The following is a 23,958-nucleotide window of genomic DNA, read 5'->3' as shown; positions in this document are numbered from 1 at the left end:
CACGTGTGTTGTACATCCTGTGTCATGGCGGGGTGGGGGAGTGTTCTGTTTCATTGCGAGTTAGAGATGCCCCGGGGGACACCCCCCACGCATTGGCCTAGAGAGAGGAGGCTCTTTCCTGTCTACATTTGGTGGCGTGGCCTGAGTGCCTTAGGGACGGGAATGCGCAGTGAGACATGGAGAAGAAAGCTGTCCTCGCTGCTAACTAGCCAGTCTGCACTCCTGGGGGAGGAAGTGAGGCGAGTCACTCCATGGTAACTTGCCAAAGCCCGTCCTAACCCATCTGCCCACAGAAGTGACCAGCAGGACAAGCACAAGATCTGCTAGAGACAGATGGACCGCATTAGCCCTGTGCATTTGTGGCCTTCAGGGCCTCAGAACAGCCCGCGACAGCTGCCAGGATAGGACGGCCGTTTGCGGAGGGCCGGGTCCGCCAGGGGCGGGAAGCGCCTTTCCCGGTGCTCCCATGTGGGAGCCATTACCGAGGGGGGAGTGAGGCCTGTCTGTGCCGCAGTCAGCTTCATCTGTGACATGGTGGCCGACAGCAAACGGGTCGGTGATGGTTAGACGTGATGAATGTGGCACGTGGGGGGCCGCAGTCAATGGAAGCTGGAAATTGGTGGGGTGGGTAGCATGGAAGGTAAGGCTTCAGGTGTCTGTGGAACGAATGCGTGAGTGCGTGGATGGGAGAGCCACCGTCCGTGGCACTCCTGATCCTGTCCCCTCGGCTGTCACTTGTGTTCTGTACCTGGTCCATCTGGTGGACCCCACAGTGACACCCTCATATTGTGCTTTACCTCTCATCCGCTGGTCAGCAGACCTTTTCTGTTTCCGTTCTTGATCAAGTGGTAAATCTACCACGGAGCTGAGCCCTCCTTCTGGGGGAGGGTGCACATGGAGTGTGGCAAATGGCCAAGACCTGAATTTCTCATTTCTGCAGACTTCTCGTGGCTCAGAGTTAATCCCCCAGCTACTGACAGGGAGAATAAAGGAGGTTGTTTGTATGTAAACTTATATAAGAACATTTTTCACTGGGAGTTTATTTAGTTTGAACTGGAATAAATCTCTGACCTTAGTTTCTTTATCCTAAAAGCAGAGAAAACTATAAATACTTTTTTGAGGGGTAGGCGGTGACTCCTCTTACCCAAACTGGATCCCTACTGCTTAGAGTCCCAGCGAGTGTTTGGCCAACTGAGCTGAAGGGTGTGAGCATCTGGAAGCAGTGGTTCCCCACCCTGGCTGTGTCCAGGGCCGGGTGGGGGCTCTGGGGAAAGCGTGCATGCTCACTCCACACCAGTTCAAATAGGATCTCCAGGAATGGAGCCTGGGCATCTGTAGGTTTAAGAAGCTGCCCAGGTGATTCTGATGGACGGTGAAGGTTGCGAACCCGAGTCCGAGGCAAGTGGGGGTTCCCGGCAGCCTGAGAACCTCCTGCTTTCACGAGCTCACACTGGCTTTGGGTGCTGCGGGGGAGTAAAGAGTATCGCGCCGATATACCGCATCCTGCGAATGTCTACCTGTTTTTCAGTTTACCCATTCTTCTTTTTCTTCATGGAATCATTTGGTGGTTAGTTGTGCAGAACTACAGCAAGTCTGGTTTGACTGGTGCAAAACGATCTTGGGTGTGAAGGGCTCTGTTGGTGTTTCTTGTCGCCGGTGGTGCCGGCTCTCTGCCGGGCAGCTTGTAAGTACCACCTCTTCGTGCAGGGCTGTGCAGGCGGGCTGCCTAGGTTTTGCCAACGGTGTAATTTGGCATAAGTATTAAAACTTGGGTAAACCTCGCTTTCTTCATCTATGAAATGGGATGATAGGAGCCATTGTCACCTCCCAGAATTGTTCTGAAGTTTAAATACAAGTATGTCTATAAAGTGTGTAGCTTGATGCCTGTTCCTAGCACATGGTAAGGGCTTATAATTTTCTTGATGGAAATACTCAGAGCTAATAAATTTGCCAGAGATAATTCATTTTTAGCCCTTGAACCAAAGATTTCTTCGGTTTTAACTGGTAGGGTTAATTCACCACTTGAATATTGGCCTTGAGAGTACCTTGGATTTCAAACTAGCATAGCCAGGGGATTTCCTAATTGGAACATTGCCCCTAAAAAGCTGGTTTCAGTCTGTATTCACGCATAGTCCTGGAGTTTAATTTGTTTCTTTGGTTTCTTCTGAACCCGGCTCTGTGGTGACATCTGGCACGCAGGGGTTCATCACATTGTGGCTTCATAGGCCGCCGAGGGGACATGATGGCATGCTGTAGGAAGCGTCTGTTTTCTGCATGCCAGCTGGACAAAGTGAGTACGTCCCTCAGTGGCCGGGGCTCATTCTTCTCAGCTCTCCCACCAAACCTCTCATCTTCCTCTGCTTCCTGTCTGACTCCAAGTTCTATCTGATCAAGGACTCTGGTTCCTGGCACTGCGAGGCCACCTGCACTCGGCAATGTCCAACACGTATTAGGCGCTCACTAAATACTTAGCAAATGAAATCTGGGAGAACAGGGTAAATCCACACGTTACGGTTTAAGCTGTGTGCTACGAAATCTGCATCTACAGAACTTGGTAAATCAGTTTTTTTAATGCAAGTTTAAAATGTTTGAGTCGTTACCTTAGTTCATTCATCACTTATTGAGTGTCTTGTAGGCTGGCATTGGGGAGAGAGGTGAGTATAGCTGATCCCTGCTCTCATGGATGTGTGGTCTAGGGCGGTGGACAGACAGGTGGCTGCAGGATAAATAGGGTGAGTATTATGATGAAGGGGGTCTGCTGTGTGCGCTTGGACCACAGAGCAGTTGGTGCTTTATGAACACAGGTAGCAAGTCGAAACACAGCTGGAATGACTCTACACGTTCGTGCTTGTACAATTGGTGGGAAGTGCCTATGTAGGTGCTTCGTAAACTCTTGAATGGCCTTGGTATGGATCAAATGGCTTTGCTTGGGCCTTGCTTTATCTTCCTTCATTAGGAAAAAGAAAATCCAGAGCAGCATTGCTGCAGGAGTTCTGGACCCGAGGATGGGCCAGTGAGTTTTGACTTCGGCTCTCCTGCTCTGCCATTATCTGGGTGTTGGGGTGCTGTGCTGTGGCAGGAGGGTTGGGTTAGATGATGCTTATGGCCTCTTTCAGTTCTGACTTCAAGACTCATCATCTCAACCCATCGCCCTGGGGAGTGGAGAAAGAATGTGGCAGTTGGGGAGTCATTAACTACATTTCCTGGGACTTTGTAGCCTGATTTTGGGGAATGCCCTGGGAGAAGTGTTGGTGGTCGGTCTCGTGCTCTGCTGTGAGGGGCACGCAGGTGTATTCGTTTTCCGTGGTGTGAGTGAAAGCCTGGGTAAGGTCAGAGCTTCAGTGGAGTCAGCCGGAAGGAGGCGGAGGACTGAGCCCAACAGGTGATGGTGGGTGCATTTGAGGCAGAATTCACTGAATCCCTTCTGTATATGCATTTCTCAGGGATTCCAGCTTCGTGTGATTTCTGTGGTTTAGGCCCAGGATATTTACTATCATCATGTGACATTGAATGCCCTTTAGCCTCTGCTGTGGTAATGTACAGACCCCAGCTCCTGAGTTTAGCAGGGGACAACACCCGGGTGGCTTAGCTGTGCTGAGAGTTTGGATGACCTCAGACCCATCCGAGAAAGTGTGGTCTTGTACGTTGGTTTGGTTCTCTCTCTCAGAGAGCTTCCCGACCCCTTGGAGGAATGATACAACTCAGATCCTGAGCTGTCCTGAGCCCCTGGACTGTGGGGTTGCCCAGCTAGATTGTCTGCAGGCACGGTGCTCTTGGTCGGGACAAGGTGGGAGGAAGGTGTGTTATAAAACTCAGTTTTACATGGTTGTTATCAATGGTGGTAGTGACTTCTTACATTTGTGTTTTGCTTCATGGTTCATGAAGAAGTTTAAAATCCATTATGTCATTTTATCCTCTCAGCAGTTCTGTGCAAAAGGCGGGTGGGTTTTCACATCTCTTGTTTCTCTGGTGATTTTACTGGGGCTCACAGAAGATCAGGGACTTAACCAAGGGCTCTCAGGCATGGTAACCTTAGTTAATGATACTGTTTTGCATGTTTGAGAGCTGCTAAGAGAATAGATCTTAGAACATCTCATCACAAGGAAAGGAAATCTTGTGACTGTGCAGTAAGGGAAGTTGACTAGATTTAATGTGGTGATCACTGGCCATATATACAAATATCAGATCATTATGCTGTATACCCGAAACTCTCATAATGCAATGTGTCAATTACACCTCAATTAAAAAAATAAAAAATAAAGAAGAGGCATAACCAAGGAGTTAGGGGCCCTAGTGGCCCTGTGTCTTCCTCGACGCCCCAGTAGGGCTCCATGCTCTGATTCGGACAGTGCTACGTTCAGCCTCCTATAAACCCCTCACCCATTTGGAGAGGAGCTTGTGGGGCATTTCTGTTCAATTTGGAGCCTTTAGATTCCTTGCCCTCTGTTACTTTCTCCAAATGCCCGGGCATTGCTGAAGCCTCCAGGCTGTCCCTGTGCTTGGGGGCCTTCTCTGCCTCCATGCGGTACATGTGTTAACCCCTGTGAACGAGCTCTCGCACTACAGGGACCTCCCCTGCCTGTCCCCCACACTCTCAGCTCCACTTAATGTTCAGATCTGATTGCTTCCTTCTAGAAATGGGATGTGCTGTGTGTGCTGGGTTCTTTTTTCTTTTTTAATTCAAGCTAGTTAGAGCCAAAGCTGAAATAGGTGATAGCAATCAGTGTGCTGTTTTAAGACTGTGATTGCACGGCCTTCATTTCCCCGGTGTGAGCTCCTTCGAGGGTATGGCCATGTCATATCCGTCTGTCTTGTCACCACAATGGCTGGCTTGGTGTCTGGGCCGTGGTGAACGGCTGCCGAAATTCAAGTAAGGCCAGCAGAGAGGTATTGCATCTGGAAAATGACGAGCAAGCTAAAGGAATTTTTTCTTAAGATGTTTGCAAAAGAATATTTTAGAGAGTTGACCTGTTTCTCAGTTGGAGTTTAATTTCAGCTCAGAAAGCAGCTGTGTGCCCGAGGGCTTTGGGGTTTCTCTGTGTGACAGATGAATTTAATTGTTGTTGTATGACTGTATTATCCTTTTGTGGCTTTTGTGGACCTTTCTCCCAAATAGAATAGATTTTTATATGAAAGTCACACTTCCTTTTTGAGAAGTGTAACAGTAATTTTGTGGAATGATCTCCTGTTCGTTTAACCCCAAAGATTCCCTGCTGAGAAGCAAACACTCCGCTTTCGGCTGGGGGAACGCAGTCCGGTTCCTGCCTCCTCGGCCGAAGGGCCGCAAAGCATTCTCAAAGCCAGAGAACAAGATGCGTGTGTGCATCATGGAAATTCTCAAATGCTATGTCAAGTGTCTACATTGGGATTTCTGTAAAGTTTTAGGAGCTAAGCGGGTATGTACATGTTACGGTGCGGAGGGAAAAGAACCGTGTTAACAAGCAGAGACTCTGCTTCGGTCTGTTTTCTTCCCGCTGACTGGCTCTCAGACTGTGGACAGGCCACACAGGGCCGCTGAATGCCCTGCCCTGTTAGGCTTCTGTCAAGGGGTTTTTGCCAGAGTCAGTGAGGTAGTGTATGTGAAAGTGCTTTGTGCTTTTAAATTTTGGAAAATGTCAAGCCTATACATGTTTTTGGAAACATACGTAATTATTTGGGAAACATGTTTAACTTAGTCATGTATGCATTTGGCACACTTTTAATGCCGCCGGGATGTAGCACGTAGGCCTTAATTTCCTGGGAATAAGTTCACTAGACTTGCTGAGGGGAAGAGAGGAGCATTTGGTCAGGGAGAATTTGGCTCATCTCGCCATGTACAGATTAGGGTCTCGTTTACATCTTCTCAAAGTCCCTAAAATTTATGTATTTGTCTTATAAAAATTGTCTCTGCAGTTGAAGTGTTTTCTGTGGCCAGGCATGGTTCTGAGAATGTCACAGATGTGAACTCATTAAAATTCTCGTTACAGCCCCAGGAGGATTGTAGTCCTACGATTTGGATCCTTATCTTACAGATAAGGAAACTGAGGCCCAGGGAAACTGAAGCGGCTTGCCTGAGGTCACAGAGCTCTCGTGCAGTAGTTTTGGGGTTGCAAGCCAAGCCTCAGTCCCAGAGGCCATCTCTGAGCCCCCGCTTAAAGGCTACCTCCTGTCATCCCCATACCTCACTCACAGTTTCTTCTTCCAGTGAGCTGTGCGCCCTCTGAGCTCTGTCGGGCTGTCTGTTTTATTTACCACTGTATTCCCCAGGCCCGACCCGATAGCTGGCATATAGTAGGCAAATTTGTGGAATGATTATATGAAAGGGTTTCTGATATTAGCCTCTTATCATTAAAATTCTCATACATCTGTTTTCTCACCTAACCCTTACAATTGTGAGGCGGGCAGTGTTTCCCTCCCCTTTTCCGCATAAGGAAATGAGGTCGTAGAGTCAGGGATTGAGTCCTGGGTTACATATCTTCAGTTCATACGTGTTGTTGTTGTTTTAACTTTCAGATTCTTCTGAAATTCTTTCTTTGGTGAGGGTCATCAGAAGGAAGCACAGGTAAGATTTCATGATCTTCTAATTCAGTGGCATTAAAGATTAAACTGTGTTGACAAGAGCCATGGCGCTGTCTGCTGGGGGTGCTTAGAATAGAGATCTAGGCGTTAAAACCCAGATAGTGCCTGCTCATAACCACGTCAGATGTGAAGTCTGCCTATCTGGCTTGTTTGGTTGGGGGTAAAGCTGGAAATCCTGAGGACACAGGTGCAGTTTGGGTCCCTGCTCTTCACCCAGGACCGCCCATCCCACGGTGGCTCTCCCACGTCCTCGCCAGCCCCGCTCTGCTCTCTCCCTGGCATGTGCCTTCTTAATGGCATTTATGAATATCAGAATTCCCCTGTATGTAATCTGAAAATTGACGTCATGTAGGCAAAACAAGCCAAACAGAGCTTTTAAAAGCGTGTAACACACTCCCCGCTCGTAAAGGAAATACATGTTCATTGGGAAGCGTTTGGAAGTAAGAGACGATAAAGAAGAAAGTAAGTCTCACATCAGCACTATGAACGTTTGGGCCTTGTGCAGAAAAGCATTATCACAGCAGACCAGAGACTGCTGTCCTCTGGGAGGCCTGCTTGCAAGCTTGGCCCTTGGCTGGTGTCTGGAACTTTGATGTCGGGACGGTTCCCACCACCCTGACTGATAAGAGTGGCTCACTGAGCCTGAGCTCGTTGTGCAAACAGCAGGTTTGTGCCTGCAGACCTGCTCTCCTCCCAGGAGTCTGGAACCTTGGTACACGCCAGGCCAAGAGGGCCTGTGTGCCCAGCCCCCAGTGGAACCCCTGTTGCTGGGTCTCTAAGAGCTTCCTGGCGACAGCACTTCACGGGTGCTCTATCCTGTGTAACTCTGAGGGAGAGGACCCCGGAGACTCCCACCCAGTGTCATCTGCACCTCACGCCTTCCCCTGTTGCTGACCGTGCTTTGCGTCTTCTCGCCGTGATAAGTCTAGCTATGAGTATGCCTGTGCGCTGGGTCCTCCTGGCCAGTCATCGAGCCTCGGGGCTAGGGGGGCAGGTCTCGGAGACCCTTGACTAAGGCCTATTCCTTTTCTTTTTCTAAGCATAAAAATTAAAAAAAAAATTAAATAGGTATTGCATCTGTCTGAGATCTTTTTTTATCCCACAAATATAAATGAGCATTTTGTCGCATCATGAAATATTCTTTCAAAACACAATTTCTACTTCAGTTACACCTTACGTGTTTTCTGTAATGTCGGGTGTTTGGGTTTTACAGTTTACGGTGCTATTGTAGGTAACGAAACCCTTGTTTGCAGAACTCAGTGTGCATCTCAGCGCAGGTAGTTCTTGGGGGAGGGGGCGTGAGAGAGGGCAGGGTGCTGTGGGTGATCGTGGCAGACGCCGTTCAACTCTTCTTCAGAGAGGGGGTGTCCGCTGGCACGGTTCAGCCGCCTCACCGAGTCCTCAGCAATCCTAACTATTACCAGTCAAGGCAGTTCTTCAATTGGATAAATAATAGATGGTATCATTTTAAGTTGCATTTTTTAAAAAGATTTATTTATTTATTTGAGAGAGAGCACGAGCAGGGTGGGGGAGGGGCAGAGGGAGAAGCAGGCTCCCTGCTAAGCAGGGACCCCAACATGGGGCTCAATCCCAGGACCCCGGGATCATGACCTGAGCTGAAGGTAGACGCTTAACCAACTGAACCACCCAGGCGCCCCTTAATTTGCATTTTCAGTTATTAGTGAGGTTTGAATGATTAATTTTCTTTTCTGACCTGCCTATTAATGTCTTTTAGATTGAGAGTTTCCGTCCTTTGCCCAGATATTTTGTGACTGTTCTGGGCTGGGATAGTGACCTCCCAGGGAAAACCCTTGTATCCTCACTCCACCGTACCCACCCCCGACCTCTGGCATGGTATGCGCTGAAGAAGTGGGCTTTCCTTACGCGGGAAGCATGACTGCTGTTGCCCATCGACGAGGTGCATCCTTAAAGGAAGGCCCCGATGTGGGCACTGGAATTGATACTGGCCGTGGGAAGGATGCTGCGACATCCTGCGGATGACGGGGACAGCAGCAGCTGTTCTGTGGGGGAGAGTGGCAACGAGGGGCCTCTATCTGTTTATCACTAGCAGTAAGGGTGTGAATATCTCCACCCGGATGTGTCCATGTATTTCTCATGAACTGTAAAAAGACTCAGAATGTGCAAACCTTACTGAGCCAACTAAGCCCCTGTGATTGCAGAAGCCACATGAGGTGGTAGCAGGGGCACAGAGGCACGGAAGGACTCTGTCCCTGTGTGCTGAGTCCCTCCTCGGCGAGGACTCGACCACGTGGCACGTTTGTGTCTACCACGGCTACTGCCAGGTCTTTCCGGCCACTGGCAGAAAATATGGCAGTGCACGTGCGGCCACAGTGACGGGGTGGGGAAGGGGAGCTGGCGGCCGGAGCTGTGCTTGTGTGACAAGCTGACCCTTCACCTTGACTGTTTATAGGAGGCGGTAGGGAAGGTGAGTCATGGAGGATGGGGGTGCAGTCGCTGCGCCTTCGAGTCCCTGGGGCGATGTCTGGTATCTCCCCTGTGTGTATGGCGCACTTGTTTCCGCACGCGTGGCAGCGCTCTGGAGGCCGCTAACATGCCAGTAGCGCGGGTTGCCCCAGAGGAGGGGCTGGGATCGGAGGTTAGAGTGGAGGGAGAATTTCACTGTTTTTGCATAAATCTGAATTTTAATTTTTGCTATTTTATTGTTGGGTACATCTTAATTATGTGTATGCTTTAATAACATTTGTAATGAAAGCAATATTTACTTTTGAAAGTTTGAAAAAAGTGTGAAATAACCCGTGACCGTGGACTAGCGATTCAGCCTTTCCGCGCCTCGGCTGGGGAGTGGGACGGTACCAATTTTATAGGCTTATCACGAGGGTTCAGTGAGAGAAAACTCAGAGCCCGGCACCTCCCGAGTGCATAATAAATGTTATTACTTCAACATTTTAGTAGAAAGAGAATGCTTACAGGCCATCATGGTGTCTGTTGTATAAATACCTCCGGGCCGTTGTCTTAGTAGAAAGAACTTGAATTCAGCTCTGGCTCAACAGTGTGTGGAAGAGCATTATTTTGGGCATCAGGAGACTCCGACTGTGAATGGGGCTGTGTGATTAGCGTGCAGTCCTGGCAGCTCCTTGTTCTTCCCGTGTGTGGTGGGAGCCGTAGCACATTCCTGTTGCAGGGCCAGGGGAGCCTTCCCAGGCACGCAGCAACAGGAAAGCCGTGGGGCTACGGTGAGGGGCAGGTGCATGCGTGAAGCAGAACGCATCCAGAGAACCCAGCGTGGTCTGTCCTGTGCGGAGAGTGGGCTCCTCCTCTGTTCCTTGCCACCTTCAAGAAAGCAGGCCGGTCGAGGAATCCACCCGTGGAACAGCCTGACAGCCCCGGTGTGCCGTGCGCTGTGTTGATTTGGCCCGTTGTCGCGGCAGCAGCAGCAGACGGCAGGCACAGCTTGCCTTGATTTGCATATCTGGGTGTTTCTGCTATTTATAAACAGAAAAGGCGTGGAAGGCTGTTTGTGGCAAGCTGGCAAATCCGGCAAAATATGGACAGTTCCGTGAGTACGGTTTGCACGCGCGCGGGCCCCAAGTGGTCACATAAACAAACACATTGGCCCATATTTAAGAGTTGCTCTTAAAAACAGTCAACCGTCGGCCATATGGTTCATCGACTTTTCCTTGCAGTGCAGGGATTGATGGCCAGACATCTGAAATCTGAAACCATCTTAAAACAGTTTTATGCCCCCCCTCCCCCGCTTCTTTTTCCATTATGAGGAGAGAAGAATGGAGGGAGGACAGTGTCACTTTACAGAGGCTTTTGTCACCGTCTGTCCTATTCCCTGTTGACCTGTCACAACGTTAGCTCACCACAGGTCTGGTGGAGACGTTCTTTCTCCTCTTCTCTGCGGCACGGTTCTCTAGCATCTGTCAGTCCCTAGTGTGTGTTTCGGTTTGTCTGTTCACACTGACACACACGTGGGCTCCCAGGAGGCCAGGTTATTGTCTCGAGTCACCGCTCTACCCCCAACCCCGGCACGATTAGAATTTGTTGAGTGAACAGGCGGGGTGAGACGGCTGCTCTTCCCCCCTCTGCCGTGTCAAGAAAAATGCCTGTGGGAGAAGTCGAGTGAGCGGGAGTGGGGGACTGTAGGCAGTGAAGCCACACGGGTCGCTGTGGGATGTCTCGTCAGCCCAAATACTTAATCTGGAAGAAGGTGTGGGTCTTGAGTTGCAATGTACAGACCACTTCCTTGGGAGATTAGTAGGTGGTCACAGCGTTTCACACTGTCCCAGGTGTGTGTCTGTGTGTCTGTGTGCATGCACACGTGCCACGGGCTTTTATCCTGCTGCAGATAGAATATACAGCCTGAGGCCCAAGAAAGCGAGCTGCCCAGCATCACCTGGATAGAGCGGGACCAGAGCCTACCTGTGTCATTCCCAGAGCCTTTCAACTGCTCACCTCACCACCCTCTCCTGCTCACACTGTCTTCCTTGACTCGGAATATGCAGGCATGGGGGAGAAAATGTACCCAGTGCCACAGGCGCAGAGAAAAAACCCAGCAGCTTAAACCCAGTCTTATACCAAGAGCAAGTGGTGATTTTTACAATAGCTTTAAGTTTCACAGTGCCTTACGTTTTCTCATAAGTTTTATAAAACAAGACAATCGAAGGAGTTTGGGGAATGGTGACTTTAGAAGAAGGGGGAAGTCACATAGAGAATTGCAATTTTTTACTTTATTCTCAGCCTAGAATTGAAGCACTTTGGACTCCTACCCACGCTACAGCTTTAACCGTCACGTGGCCAGTCAGTACCCATTACTTTAGAAGAGCAGATGCAGGCCCCAGCTCTCCCCTCTAATGGTGGTCTCATTAATTTTAAATTCAAATGACAGGAGCAGCAGATGGCGAGGTGGGGTAAGTGTTCAGATGTTTGGTCACAGACAGCTCTTTGCTTCCGCACATTACGTCGGGACCCGGGACTGGCTGAGCCCACAGAGAACTGACGGCGCTCTGTCCCCTCGCCAGCTGGGCTCTCGCGCTGGGTGCCAGAGGATTGCTCTCCTGCAGTCAGTGAGGACGGACCGAGGGTGGTTCTGAAATCCTGACGGGCTATTCGCACCATCCATGATTCTGAAGCAGAGCTATCGGAAGGCTGTCTTCTCTTTGTATTTCAGGTCTTTCAAACCTGTATCTCGAGGCTACATGAGCTAATTAAGGTCTTCTTCAGCAGGTAATTTAGTATATTATTCACGGATGTGCAGAAGAGGTGTGTCCCACGGCACAGGCCCCGGCACTTCGTTTGCACAAGGCTGTGGGCCTTAGGACACAGCCTCATCTTCTGCATGATCTAAATGTGAATTCTTTCTAACTGATTTTCTAAATGAGTGACACTGAGCCCGGAGTGTACACTTATGTAAAGAGATACACTTTTATTTTGTCTGAATTCAGATTTTACATCCGTATAGAAATGCAGCCATAGAACTGGCCCAGCCCCTCTCTCCTCCCTTTATAAAATCCGAAGGTACTTCCAGGGAGGGCATGCTCCCTGCCTTTCCCCTCACAGTCTGCACACCTGTCCTCCTGCCTACCTTCCCTACCTGTCCACCCTCCTCTGGGCTCTCTGCAGAGGGAGTGGCCCCCGCCAAAGCTTTCCCAAGGCTGCATGGGACCGTGGGCAGAAGAGGGGGGTCGCTACCTGCTGTCCCATGGAGGGTTAACCTTGCCAGTGCTGCGGTCTGGTCGTTGAGCAGTACCAAAAGCGTGTCGTTCTGCAAAACCGGAGGTCAAAGTGACGGCAGGACAGAGCTCTCTGTCAGGATGCTCTGTGTATTTTATTTTTTTAAATTTTTTTTTATGATTTTTTATTATATTATGTTAGTCACCATACAGTACATCCCCGGTTTCCAATGTAAGGCTCGATGATTCATTAGTTGTGTATAACACCCAGTGCACCGTGCAGTACGTGCCCTCCTTACCATCCATCACCGGTCTATCCCATTCCCCCACCCCCCTCCCCTCTGAGGCCCTCAGTTTGTTTCTCATAGTCCATAGTCTCTCATGTTTCATTCCCCCTTCTGATTACCCCCCCCTTCTTTATCCCTTTCTTCCCCTACCGATCATCCTAGTTCTTATGTTCCATAGATGAGAGAAATCATATGATAGTTGTCTTTCTCTGCTTGACTTATTTCACTTAGCATTATCTCCTCCAGTCCCGTCCATGTTGTAGCAAATGTTGAGAACTCGTTCTTTCTGATAGCTGAAGTATATTCCATTGTAGTATATGGATCACAATTCTGTAATCCAGTCATCTGTTGAAGGGCATCTCGCTCCTTCCACGTTTAGCTATTGTGGACACTGCGTTACGAAATTGGGGTGCATATGGCCCTTCTCTTCACTCGTCTGCTTATCTTTGGGGTAAACACCCAGTAGGCAATGGTTGGATCATAGGGTAGCTCAATTTTTAACTTTTTAAGGGACCTCCACACTGTTTTCCAGAGTGGCTGTACCAACTTGCATTCCCACCAGCAATGTAGGGAGGGATCCCCTTTGTCCACATCCTCTCCAACAATTGTTTCTTGCCTTGTCTATTTTGCCATTCTAACTGGCGATAGGGGTATCTCAGTGTGGTTTTGATTTGAATTTCCTTGATGGCTAATGATTTTTGAACATTTTTCATGTGTCTGTTAGCCATTTGTATGTCTTCATTGGAAAAGTGTTGTTCATATCTTCTGCCCATTTCTTGATTTGTTTATTTGTTTCTTGTGTATTGAGTTTGAGTAGTTCTTTGTAGATCTTGGATACCAGTTCTTTATCTGTAGTGTCATTTGCAACATATCTTCTCCCATTCCTGTGTGAGCTTCCTCTTAGTTTTTCTTGACTGCTTCCTTGGCTGTGCAGAAACTTTTAATCTTGATGAAGTCCCATAAATTCATTTATCTTTTGTTTCTCGTGCCTTTGGGATGGTCATGAAAAGGTTATTTGACCGATGTTGTAGAGGTTGCTGCCTATGTTCCTCTAGAATTTTGATGGATTCCTGTCTCACATCAGGTCTTTCATCCATTTGGAGTTTATTTTTGTGTATGGTGTGAGATAGTGGCAGGAGTTTCATTCTTTTGCATGTAGCTGTCCCAATTTTCCCAGCACCATTTATTGAAGAGACTGTCTTTTTCCCACCGGATGTTTTTCCTGCTTTATCAAATATGAGTTGCCCAAAGAGCCAGGGTCCATTTCTGGGCTCACCATTCTGTTCCATTGGTTCGTGTCTGTTTTGTGCCAGCTACCATGCTGTCTTTTTCGTGATCACAGCTTTGTAGTACAGCTCGAAATCCGGCATTGTATGCCCAGCTTTGTTTTCCTTTTCAACAGTTCTTGAGATTCGGGCCTTTTCTTCTTCGCATACAAATTTGAGACTATTTGTTTCGTCTCTTTGAAAAATGTCCCTGGGTCATTTTGATCGGGATAGCATTGAAGTGTAGATTGCTCTGGGTAGCACGGACATTTTAACTATGTTAATTCTTCGATCACATGAGCACTGGAATATCTTTCCATCTTTTTTATGTGCTTCCTCAATGTCTTTCAAGAGTGATTTATAGTTTCTAGAATATAGGATTCTTCACGTCTCTGGTTAGAATTCCAAGGTAACGTAGGTTTTTGGTGCCTATTTAAATGGGATGGATTCCTCTAATTTCTCTTTCTTTGGTCATCGTTCCGTGGTATAGAAATGCAACTGATTTCTGAGCATTGATTTTGTATCCGCCACGTATACTGAATTGCTTTTATAACTTCTAATAGTTTGGGAGTGGCTTCTTTGGGTTTTCCATATAGAGTATCATGTCATCTGCGAAGAGAGACGTTTTGACTTCTTCTTTGCCGATTTGAAACGCTTTGATCCCTTTTGTCGTCTGATTGCTGTTGCAAGGACTTCTAGTACTATGTTGAATAATAGTGGCGTGAGTAGGCATCCTTGTCGAGAGTTCTGATCTTAAGGGAAAGGCTTCCAGCTTTTCCCCATTGAGAATAATATTTGCAGTAGGCTTTTCATAGATGGCTTTTATGAGATTGAAATGTACCTTCTATTCCACACTCTGAAGGGTTTTAATCAGGAAAGGATGCTGTATTTTGTCAAAGCTTTTTGCATGAGTTGACAAGGATCCATATGGTTCCTGAGTCTTTTCTGTTGATAGATGTATCAACGCTGATTGATTTGCGAATATTGAACTACGCTTGCATCCCAGGTATGAATCCACTTGATCGTGATGGATAATCTTTAATGTACTGTTGGATTCTAATAGCAAGTATCTTGTTGAGGATTTTATAGGCTACCATATTCATTAGGAGATCGGTCTGTAATTCTCCTTTTTGAGGGGTCTTTGCCTGGTTTGGGGATCAAGGTAATATTGGCCCTCATAGAATGAGTTTGGTAGCTTTCCTTCTGTTTCTATTTTTGAAATAGCTTTAGAGAATAGGTATTATTTCTTCTTTGAATGTTTGGTAGAGATTCCCCAGGGAAAACTGCCCGGCCTGGAGTTTTAGTTATTTGGAAGGTTGTTTATCACTGACTCAATTTCTTCATAATTAATAGTCCTGTTTAAGAAATCAATTTCTTCCTGTTTCAATCTTGGTAGTTTATAGGTTTCCAGGAAGGATTCCATCTCTTTCAGATTGCTTAGTTTATTGGCATATAGCTGATTTGATAAAAATTTCTAATAATCCTTCCACTTCAATGGTGGGTCTCATGACCTCTCCTTTTCATTCATAATTTTAATAATCTGGGTCCTTTCTTCTTTTTTTTGGATGAAGTCTTGCTAGTGGTCTGTCAATTTTATTGATCTCTCAAAAGAACCAGCTTCTAGTCCTGTTGATCTGCTCTAGTGTACTTCTGGTTTCTGCTTGATTGATTTCAGCTCTAATTTTGGTCAACTGCTTCTCAGTGTGTGGATTAGGCCTGTCCCTCTGTTGCTGTTCCAGCTTCTTGAGGTGAGAATATAAAAACTGCATTTTAGATTTTCTATTCTTTTAGTGAGGAAACTGATGGCTATTTAGTTTCCCCCTTAGACTGCCTTTGCAGTATCCCATAGGTTTTGGACTGTTGTATTTTCATTCTCATTGGATTCTCATAAATTGTTTAATTTGATTTTTGATTTCCTGAGTGTAAGGGCTAGTTTCCTGAGCAGGATGGTTCTTGAAAGTCTCCAAGTGTTTGAGTTTCTTCCAAATTTTTCCTTGTGGTTGAGTTCCAATTTCAGAGCGTTGTGGTCTGAGAATATGCAGGATTCTTCAATCTTGGATCGGTTGAGACCTGTTTTGTGTCCCGAACATGGTCTCATTCTTGAGAATGTTCATGGGCATTAGAATAGAATGAGTATTCTTGGTTCTGGGGTGTAGTGTTCTATATATATCTATGAGGTCCAACTCTGCCGTGAAAGCATGGCATTCAAAGCTCTTTAATTCTTTGCTTAGTTTTTCAAGCAGGTGTTCTGTCTATTTCTGATAGTGGAGTGTTGAGGTCCCCACTATTAATGTATTTTTATTTATATGTCTCTTTATTCTGGTTAAGAGTTGGCTTGTGTATCTTGTTGCTCTGTTAGCATATATATTTATAATTGTCATATCCACTTGTTGAATACTTCCTTTAAGAATAATATAGTGCCCTTCGCGCTCTCTAACTATAGTCTGTAGTTTAAAATCCAATTTATCTTGATATGAGAATTGCTACCCCAGCTTTTTGAGGTCCATTTGCTGAAAGATGGTGTACTCCATCCCCACTCTCAGTCTGAATGCACTTTTTGGGGTCAAGTGAGTCTCCTGGGTAGACAGCAAATAGATGGGTCATTTTTTTATCCAATCTGCAACCCTGTGGGCATGATGGGAGCATTTAAGCCATTCACATTAAGATCTTACTGAGAGATATGATTTTAATGATGCCATGTTGCCAGTAAAGTTCTTGTTTGTATTGGCTGTGACTTTCTGTTCTGTATCACTCTTGGGGACTTTACTTTTATAGAACCCCCGTAATATCTCCTGTAGGGCTGGTTTTGTAGTTACGAATTGGTTAGTGACTGGCGAGTCTGAAGCTGCCTTTTATTTCTCCATCAATTCTGAATGACAGCCTTGCTGGATAAAGGATCCTTGGCTGCATGTTTTTCTCTGAAAGAGCTTTAAAAATGCTCCCCCAACCCTTTCTCTCATTCCAGGTCTGTGTAGACAGGTCTGACGTAATTCTGATGCCTTTGCCTTGGTACGTGAGAAATTTCTTTGCCCTGGCCGCTTTCAATACTGTATCCTTGGATCTAATATTTGCGAAATGCACTATGACGTGACATGGCGTAGGTTTGTCGTGGTTGAGCTTGGGAGGGGTCCTCTCTGCCTCTTGGACACGAATGTTTGTTTCCCTTGCTAGATTAGGGAAGTTTTCAGCTACAATTTGTTCAAATATCTCTTCTAGACCTCTGTTTTTCTCCACCCCCTCGGGGATGCCGATGATTCTAACATTGGATCGTTTCATTGAGTCAGTAATCTCCCGTAACCTACATTCGTGGGCGTGGATTTTTTTAAGACCATCTTCTATTTTCATTTTTTCCTCTATTAACCCATCCTCCAATTCACTAACCCGTTCCTCTGCTTCTGTGACCCTGGCCGTCAGAGCCTCTAGTTTTGCCTGCATTTGGCTCATAGAATTTTTAATTTCTGTCAGATTCGCTCTCATTTCTGTCCTTAGGGATTCTATATTCTCAGTAACCTTTTCGTTAATAGTTTTTTCAATTCTACTCATCATTTTGACCATCGTTACTCTGAATTCCATTTCTGATAATTTGGTTACATCCATATCCATTATTTCTGTGGCAGAGGCCACAGACTCACTGTCTTTTCTTTGCTGGGGGGGGCTTCTCCTTCTTGTCATTCTGATGAAGAGAGGTTGCGGGGTTTCCAGAGCCCAAATTATTGACTGGGTCCCAGGCCGTGCCCCTTGTTTTATAGGGATCTTAGGGATGTGGGCTTCTTCTTTAAAGATTTTATTTATTTATTTATGTGGCAGCCAACCAGCGAGAGAGGGAACAGAAGCAGGGGAGTGGGAGAGGAAGAAGCAGGCTCCCAGCGGAGGAGCCCGATGAGGGACTCCTTTCCGGAACGCCGGGATCACGCCCTAAGCCGAAGGCAGGCGCTCAATGACTGCGCCACCCAGGCGCCCGGGTTGTGGGCTTCTTGATTTTTCAGCCTGCCTTCTGTGTTCTGGGGGAGGGGCCTGCCGCGCCGATACTCAGGCAACCCTGTTTGGGTAGAGTCTCCGTGTCCCCTGCGAGGGGGGATGGGGATGGGCACTCTCTGAGCCGGTATTTCCAGGCTTTTGTTCTCTGGCGGCTTTCCCTGGCGGTTTGCTGTGCCTCTTCTGAGAGTCAGAGCAGCAGCGGCCAAATTTCAGCCTCTGTCACAGAACAGAGGGATTGCGGCCCGTTCTCCACTGATGTTCTGGCCACTTTAACTCTGTTACTGTTGGTGCTGCTCAACCCTGCAGCGTCCCGGGATGTGCGCCCCACACCCGGCGTCCCAGCCCTCACTTCCAGGGCCGGCGCGTCTCTGTCCTTTGTGTTTCTAATGCTGCCAGCCGCCAGCCGCCCTGCGCGCTCCGGAAGCTCCCGGTCTCAGTCTGGATCCAGTGAGCACATCGGGAGCTCTGTGTATTTTAATCATGGGTGGAAAGCCATGGAAAAATATGTGATTCCTAAAATTTGGGGTCAGAGGGAAGTCAGGGACTTGATGTGGAGTGACAGCGGAGCAGGGAGGTGAGGGTGTAACAGACATGCTGTCCGTCTCCCTGCTAGGCGCCGGCGGACGCGGGGCTGCCTCCCATGTTTTGCTTATGAACTTGTCTTGTAATCATGTTCCAACTCCCACCATGATGTTCCTCCTCTTCCGTGATGATGTTGTCCCTGGTAGCATAGTCCTCGAGCCGCATGCGCCACGGAAGTGTTCTTGCCGGTACAGGGTGCTGTCGGCGCAGTCTGGGGTAGGGAAGTCACAGCCCAGGGACGAGGCCACCCCTTCACCACAGCTTCCCAACCATGCCCTTTCTTGACCTCTGCCTCTGACCTGGAGCTCCTGCTTCCTCTGATGCCTGCCGAGATTTGTTCCATCCTTCTCTTCTGGTGTCGGTGAATCACTGCGCTGTCACTCTGTCGTGGCGCCCCTGAATCCACACGTGACCACGTGTCCACATTTTTGAGGTTTTCACTTGTGCCGTTTTAAAAGTCATTCTTACAGTTTCTTGTGGGTTGCGAGACGCTTTCGGAAGCAAATTCCATGCGGTGTATTGCCGTGTGTTTATTTTGCAAGGCTAGCTTGGTTGGAGGCCACGTAGAGGAAGCAGGAGGGTGGGGGACAGGGGCAGGCCTCACGGGCAGAGACGGAGTCCTGCCGCCACCAGCGCACACTCCGGCTTGTTCGGGGGTGTGCTGGCTTTCCAGCATCCGCACGTGGCCAGCAGCACGCGGCTCTCCTGAGGTCCTTGTTTTAGAGTCGAGGCTGTGGAAAAGAGTGTCCAAGTCTGGCCCAGAGAGACACTAGAAGGACAGTTTGCTAAGTAACCTGGAACGGAGATGGTTTGCACGGGCAGCATGGGAGGCGCTCCAGGGTGTGGCGCCGCCTTTACGGGCCCTCCTGGCAGCATTACAGGTTTCTGGGGGCTTCGGGGATCACTGGAAGCGCCAGGGATGGCGTTCTTGTGGGCTGCAGGCAGTCAGGATTCACTCCGTGTCCACTGGATAGCGGCCGTTTCACTCCTGGCCAGGGTGTAGGTGAGCCGTTCTCCCGGCAGGGCTGCTGGAGGTGTTTGCTGTGGTTCGGGCGTGAGCGAGTGATGTGCATTTGCATCCGCTTAAACCACGAGTAAGCGGAACACAGCCAGGTGCTGTCGGCCACGTTGTGTATTAGTCACTGTTCCACCTCCCAGGCAGACTCTTGGTGATGTTTCCTTGAGCCCTCCTGCGCGCGCGCGCCACCCCTAACACGCCCCTTCGCACCCATCCCTACACACGTTTTCTTTCCAAAGCCCCATCCCCCCAGGAGGCCACTACCAGGCTGGTCCCTATTTGCCATGTTTGCTTCCAGCACTTTCCCAGCCCACTGCCCCTTCCTATTTACCTCCCAGTTACCAGTTGTCCCCAGTGGGCCTGCCTTCCTCATTCCTGCTTTGGAGGCTCCTGGGGTTGGAAGCCACCATCACAAATTCCAGGGTTTTCCAAACCTTGTTTTATCAGGACCCGGGGATGGCGGAGAGGCTGAGCCTTATGAGCTGTGCGTGTATATGATGACGGTGGGATTTTCTCCGGCACTGGCAATGTTCATTGTGCTTAGCGGTAAAGAATGCTTGACTTCCGCCTTCTTAGCGAAGGATGGTTTGTGAACCTGGCCTCGCTTGCAACAAGAAAAGCATGATTTGCATATCATCTCGTTTTGTATTCTTGAGTGTTGAGGGACAAGCTGTTCTTGAGCTCCTCATTCGCTCAGCCACGGTTGACTGAGCACGATACGTATGTGTGCTATACCAGCTGCTCCACCGGCCCTTGGGACCAGCCCCTAGGGGAGCCATCCCCCAGGATGGCCTGCGGCAGACGGGGGTGCTGAACTAGCAGAGTTTGGGAGTGCTGTACTGGGGTGCCTGCAGGGTGCAAGGCTGAGCTCCTGTGCCTCCTCCCTGAGCAGCTTGTTCCCCTAGCTCTGCGCCCCTGCCAGAGCACTCGTCACGATGCTTTGTATGTCTGTCCTTCCCATTTAATGGAGAGGTCTCGAAGGACATGCCACGGGCTGTGTACCCATTATTTTGACATTCCCATTCCCCAGCACCATAAGATAAAAGATGCACAAGGACTCTCTACCTTTCATGGAAACTAGATGGGCTGAAGGAGGAGTCCCCATGGCTGGGGGCATGGGGGGGAGACAGAATGGACTCACAGAGGGAGGGAGTGTGTTTTGTTCCTCAACTTTCATTTGAAATCACACAGACATAGGGAAATGTCGCAAAAGTAGTACAAAGAACTCCTGTACGCCCTTCACTGATTCCCCAAACATTTTATAACATCAGTACTTCCACTCTCCCTCCCTGTCTCTCACTGTGTGTGTGTGTACGTGTGTGTGTTTATTCATTCACTCATTCATTCATTCGTTCATTCATTACCAAACTGTTGGGAGTGGAGGCTGGATTGCAGGGCTGAGGTGAAGAAGTGGCAGAGGAGAGGTTGGTTGGGCGCCCTCACAGCAGTCGGGGCTGGAGAACACAGTGGTTGGGCCTGGTGGGAAATGATAAGAGAGGTGAGAAGTGGTCCGACTGCTGTGTTTCGAAAGGAGACCCTGTAAGATTTGCTGACAGGTTGGATAACAGGCTTCAGGGATTTTGGCCTGAGTGGCTGGAAGACTAGCGATGCCATTACAGAGATGGGGAAGACCGGGAGGAGTGGGTTTTGGCAGAGGGAATCAAAAGCCGGTTGTAGGGATAAGACTGAGGCCCAAGCACAGAGGCCCTGGAGCATTGAGGGGAAAGAGCAAACTGCAAGACCTGAAAGAACGTGAGTAATTCAGAGAGCTAGAATTAGCCGATTCTATTCGTAAGGAAAGAGCCGCAAAGGTGTAAGGTGTCTCTAGCTCGTGTGCACGGGGCTGCGCCTGCCTGTGTTACACAGTCTGCAGCGTTGGTGGAAGCAGCTGGCTTTCATCTGTAGGCACACGGAGCTCACCCCCACGTCCTGTTTCTCGTAATGTGCCATCTGTGTCCCCTGGCCTTTGCTTTCACAGCTCTTTGTCACCAGCCCTGTCGCCTGCCCCCGGGGTGTCTCCCACATGGGACCCCATCTCTCCATCTCTCCAGCATTCCTCAGGAAGACTAGATTCACTCTGTTTTCCCACAGAGGGCAGCTGGAAGTGTGGATGGGGTCTCAACTGCAGATGGGAATTTAGGGGAGATTACTGTATAAATGGTGGGGGAGTCATGGAGCTGGAGGAAATCTCCCAGGGATGAGTGTAATTAGGAGGAAAAAGCCCTGGGTCCAAGAAGATGAGCGGGAACAGCAGAGGGAAGGAAGAGGAATGGGAGGCATGCGGAGAAACTGTGTCCAGAGGGGCGCATGATGGGGGTATGGTCAGACGCTGCCCCATCGGTGAAGTGAGGGCAGATGTCACTGATGGTACAGGAGCCGGTCAGAGGAGGGGGCAACGCGATGAGGGAGCCTGACTGAGTGGGAAGGAAGGGATTTGGGGGATGGTGTAGACCTCTCTTTGGAGGGAGCTGGCTGATGAAGTTAGGTTTGTTCTAGATGGTTCGTCATGACGGTGTGAGCAGTACTTAGTTTATTTCGTCACCTCTGGATCCTTATCCGGGGGAGCAGATTAACACCGTTTAGCTGGGAAACTAAATATGTATTAAAAATCTCTTTGTTGTGGCTCATGCTGTATTTTGGACATTACAAGGGACATTTTCTCTATGGAAATAGGGCCCTCTGGATCAAGAAGTACTTCTGAGAGGGACACACACTTTCACCCAGAAATGATGAAGTGACAGAATAGTTTTCTGCTTTCTTGAAGCACGGACTCTTGAGCTGGTGCTTGCTAAAATGGCTAGCTGGCATTCCTGCCAGGTACCTGTTGTTACTGAGAAGACATTGGCCTGTCACGTGGGAGCCTTGTGTCTTTGAGGGAGGGAGTCACCCTTCGGCAGGGGGCTCATTTTCTCCTCTGAAATGATAGCATCTCTTCTGCAGATTACATCGGTATTCAAATAATGTTAGTGACTTGTTTGGAAGACGGGTTCTTACCAGGTTTGGGGGGGTGTCTCATGAAATATACAGGAGAGATTTGGTTTGGTTTCTCCAAACCAAGGGCCCCACTTTGTGAGATGATGCTCTGTTCTAGCAAGTTACGTATCATTTAATCCTTGTAACTACTCTTTATTATTTTTCTTTAATTTTTTAAAAAGATTTTATTTATTTGACAGAGAGAGAGACAGCCAACGAGAGAGGGAACACAAGCAGGGGAGTGGGAGAGGAAGAAGCAGGCTCCCAGCGGAGGAGCCTGATGTGGGGGTCGATCCCAGAACGCCAGGATCAGGCCCTGAGCCGAAGGCAGATGCTTAACGACTGAGCCACCCAGGCGCCCTGTAATTACTCTTTAAAGCAGAGATTATACTAGACAGAAAGTTTTCTACGAAGAATTATACTGATGACGATGAGGGTAACCTCACCATCTATTGAGGATGTATCCTGTGCTAAGTTCCTCACATGAGGACATTTAAGAAGAAACATGTTGATGAGCTCTGTCATTGTCCTTTTCCGGAGAGAGGGTAGTGACCTGGCTGTGTCCTCGAGGCCCCAGCTAGGAAGTACAGGGACAGGATTTCAACCCAGTTGCTTCAGCTCCAGAGTCTGTGCCCGTTCGATGTCTGAGCACAAGTCCATCATCACATTCTTTGGGGAAGCCGAGTCTCGTCTGTTCTGTGAGCGTGGACGCTCTAAGCCCTGAGAAGCTAACGGGAGGCCAGCCATCCTCTTTAATTGGCTTCCACTGACACACGGACATATGTTACCCAGCCCTCGGTGCCCACCGGCCCTCCCCGTCCACATGGGCATGGTGGGGGCCCCATCTGCCGGAAGGGGGCAGCGGGGGCAGAGCGACAGAAGGCCTTTCAGCCTGCCTTCCCCGGAGACAAGCCCGTCAGCCCCACGCTCCCTGTGCCGTCTGAGCCCCGGTTCTGTGCCTGCTATCAGGAGCCCCAGAGACGCTTCTTGTTCCGCTCTCAGGAGGCCCTGGATGGAAGCAGAGCCCCGGCCGTGGCACTCCACCGTGACACCCGAGGCCTACTGTCAGCTGCTCCGCTGGTGGGCCCTCCCCTCCGGAGTCCGTGCAGACTCATGTACATGCCGAGCAGCAGTGGGGGGGCGGCTCGGGCCATGCGCACTCTGTGTCCCTGTAAGGCCGGGTCCATACGAGTCGGAGGATGGTGAGCCCGAGGAGCGGGTTTGGCCTCCCGTTTCTAACTGCGCTTCAGCTTTTAGCAGACTTGCCTTCCAAGACCTGGGCCTGTCCCGACTGCCTCTGTTGGCATTGGATGCTGGCTCTTGGCCTTCAGGCTTGCCTTTCTAGACTTTGTTTCCCTGGACCCCCAGAATAGAGGCGAGCAAACTTACGAGGTGGCGAAGATCTTAAGCTTTTGGCTTCTGTGGTAGGTATTCTAGTCCACTGCTGGAGCACGAAAGCGCTGTGGCCAGCCAGTGAATGGGCGTGCCTGCGTGCCACCAAAACCATGCTTCCAGACCTAGGCTTCGGGCCAGATGGGGCCACCGCTGTCCTTCGCCTCCCACTGAGATGGATGAGACAGCAGTTTGAAGCCTGGTACCAAGACCTTTTAGATCTGGTTAAACCTGTTTGGAGAACATTA

The 23,958-nt window shown here is 49.0% G+C and overlaps 1 protein-coding gene across 4 annotated transcripts in view; it reads left to right on the top strand.

The window, feature by feature from the left end:
• Positions 1-23,958, top strand: part of AFAP1 (actin filament associated protein 1) — a 144,526-nt gene that overhangs the window by 25,402 nt on the left and 95,166 nt on the right. For 2 of the 4 annotated variants that reach the window (XM_040625224.1, XM_040625222.1), the window contains exon 2: positions 6,493-6,541. The exons of the other annotated variants lie outside the window; for them this stretch is intronic. The gene's annotated coding sequence lies outside the window, so the exon portion shown is untranslated. The remainder of the gene's footprint in view (positions 1-6,492; positions 6,542-23,958) is intronic. 4 annotated transcript variants of the gene reach the window in all.

Source organism: Ursus maritimus, unplaced genomic scaffold (genome assembly GCF_017311325.1).
Source record: "Ursus maritimus isolate PB19 unplaced genomic scaffold, ASM1731132v1 scaffold_8, whole genome shotgun sequence".
Lineage (NCBI taxonomy): Eukaryota > Metazoa > Chordata > Mammalia > Carnivora > Ursidae > Ursus > Ursus maritimus.
This window is presented reverse-complemented; position numbering and strand designations above follow the sequence as displayed.